This window comes from Taudactylus pleione, unplaced genomic scaffold, assembly GCF_031769625.1.
Source record: "Taudactylus pleione unplaced genomic scaffold, aTauple2 ptg000737l, whole genome shotgun sequence".
Classification (NCBI taxonomy): Eukaryota; Metazoa; Chordata; class Amphibia; order Anura; family Myobatrachidae; genus Taudactylus; species Taudactylus pleione.
This window is the reverse complement of record NW_028285139.1, coordinates 1,909,467-1,912,118: the sequence shown is the minus strand read 5'-3', so window position 1 is coordinate 1,912,118 and position 2,652 is coordinate 1,909,467. Positions and strand designations below refer to the sequence as shown.

The 2,652-nt window shown below is 45.3% G+C and overlaps 1 non-coding gene across 1 annotated transcript; it reads left to right on the top strand.

The window, feature by feature from the left end:
- The first annotated feature begins 1,769 nt into the window (after positions 1–1,769).
- LOC148477215 (signal recognition particle RNA) lies at positions 1,770–2,070 on the top strand. Its single transcript, XR_015872538.1, has one exon.
- Positions 2,071–2,652: the final 582 nt, after the last annotated feature.

Here is a 2,652-nt window from a genome sequence, read left to right as displayed (position 1 = left end):
GAGAGAGAGAGAGAGAGAGATAGATAGATAGATACAGAAATACATCTGGAGCCAAATGTCGGGGCTACCAACCTTTTTAGTATTATTTTGCTAATTTTCTAAAAAGAAATATAATAAATAACAAGCATTTTTCTTGTATGTATGAGGGTCACAAACATAGGGGCATATTCAATTGGGTGCGAAAATATCAAAAATCCCGCACCTGCGAGGTTTTTCCTGTAGATGCGAGATTTTTGCTATTCAATGAGGTGCATGGTTTTTGTTTTTGTGAGCCAGGAGGTTTTTTCCTCGCACCTCCAGAGCAAGTGTGATTTTTCCTAAAATCGCTAATTTTAGGTAAAATCAGTGGGACTTGCTCTGATACCCCAATGACATCCCCCCTTAGGACTAATTAAGCAATTGGAAGTTTCCAATTAGCTTAATTAGTCCATAATTACTTACCTTCTGCAACGCTGTCTTCTGCATTCAGAGTCGGGAGACTGCTCTTCTGCAGCAGGGTGAGTATGTCAGTGTGTGTGCCCCCCGGAATGGGTGCTGGGAGAACTACATCTCCCAGCAGCTCTTGCCCCTCCTACCAGGGTAGAGCTTATTTCCCCTTCATGCTAGGGACCTGGAAGTGACGTGAGTGAGGGCGGAAGTACAGTTCCATGCACATTAAGGCCACCTAGAGAAGAAAGTTGTCCCCACCTAAAGAAGAAAGTTGGCCCCTCGCGGGCTCGCTGCATTCGCCATGCTTCGGGCTCGGTGGCTCGCTACGCTTGCCACATGGTTATATTCCCACTCTATGCCCACTTGGATGGTAGGGAATGACGCTGGACACTGGCTGATGATGTCAGAGTCCTCTCCGTGAAGGGGATTTAGACATTACCCTCCCACCATCCCCTGGAGCCTACCAGCAGCCCCCAGGGCTCCCAGAATCCCCTCTCCAGTGAGAAGATAGAGGGGAGGCAACCAGGAGCAGCGGAGACCACCGGGCAGGTAAGTGAAGAATTGGATACCGCGGGTATCGGGAGCTCGCATACCCGCGGTATTCCAAAATTGGGCACGAGGGGCGCAAGGTTTTTTCCTCGCTAAACCTCGCGCCCAATTGAATCTGCCCCATAGAGATGTTAAAGCATTTGCTCATGTACCTTCTCTGTGCAGTTTTGCAACATCAATATATTGTTATATTCTTTTTAGTGTTTCTTTATTATTTAATGATCCTCTGCATTGCTTGTCACTGTTTTACCAAAGATAAATGTACACAAGGCTAAAGACGATCCACTCATCTCTACTCATTTAAAATAGCTTCTTGTATCTATTTTAACTCCATGCTTAATGGAAAAGTTTTCGGTGGAGTTCGATGAGTGGTAGCCCAGCTGGGCACACTTAGGTCCAGGGCAGTTTAGGTGTATGATCGCTCAGCTGTGTGTAACTACCTTGCTTCATAGGTAAATGTGATCCCCGGCCTGCCCTGTACTGCTGCAATGTGATTGTGACATGCGAGAGAGTGTTACCTCCATATCGGACATGCTCGAAGCCAGGTTACAATGACGTAAACTGGATTCCTATTGGACGGCTAATGACAGAGACTGGTCGGTTAGCTCTCCTCAGTACAGTTACAGCCAGTAGACACTAGATGGCGCTGTTAGCTCAGCACAGAGTTACAGCTAGCAGACACTAGATGGCGCTGTTAGTTCCTCTCAGTACAGACGCCAGGCGGCGCTGGTGCGGCCGGTGACGTCAGAGGCCGTGCAGCTACTAGGCAGTGAGAGCAGAGCTGTATAGACGCCGGGCGCGGTGGCGTGCGTCTGTAATCCCAGCTACATGGGAGGCTGAGGCTGGCGGATTGCTTGAGTCCAGGAGTTCTGGTCCTCACTGAGCTATGTCGATCGGGTGTCCACGCTAAGTTCGGTATCAATATGGTGACCCTGGGGGAGCCCGGGGCCACCAGGTTGCACTAAGGAGGGGTGAACCGGCCCAGGTCGGAGACGGAGCAGGTCAAAGCCCCCGTGCCAATCAGTAGTGGGATCGCGCCTGTGAATAGTCAGTGCTGAGCAGCCTGGGCAACACAGTGAGACCCAGTCTTTTTGCATTATTATTACACCTCTCTCTATTTATATCCTGACCTTTATTTATTACACTTCTCATGCAGCGTGTTACTGGTGATACTGGTTATTACCACTCTACAGCACATCACACACAACACACAGGAGCAGTCTGGTTTTTGTTGTATTCAATTACAATTATATCACAACTATATCCTGTCACTTATATGTTATTACACTACTGGTACATTATATAACTTGTAATAACAGAATGCAGTGTTTGTTCATATTTCTACATATTCCCCAGTGATACATGGGAACATGTGTTGTTTATTGTAACCAGTAGTGTACATAAATCTTTATTGTAATGCAATAATACATGTGGAACTAGTGACTAAACTACGAACATCTACATTCTTCTATAATAAACATGTCAGATTTTATTTCCTTTGTCATTTTTTTTTATTTAGTTTCAGATAAATGTCATAAGCTAATTATTGATTAAAAAAAAAAAAAAAAAAAACATTTTCTATTTCTTTATTATGTTTAAAGTTAATGTAAGTTATAAAACATGGTGAGCTACGGCGAGTGTGACTGACCCCTACTGGAGAACGAAATAAAAATC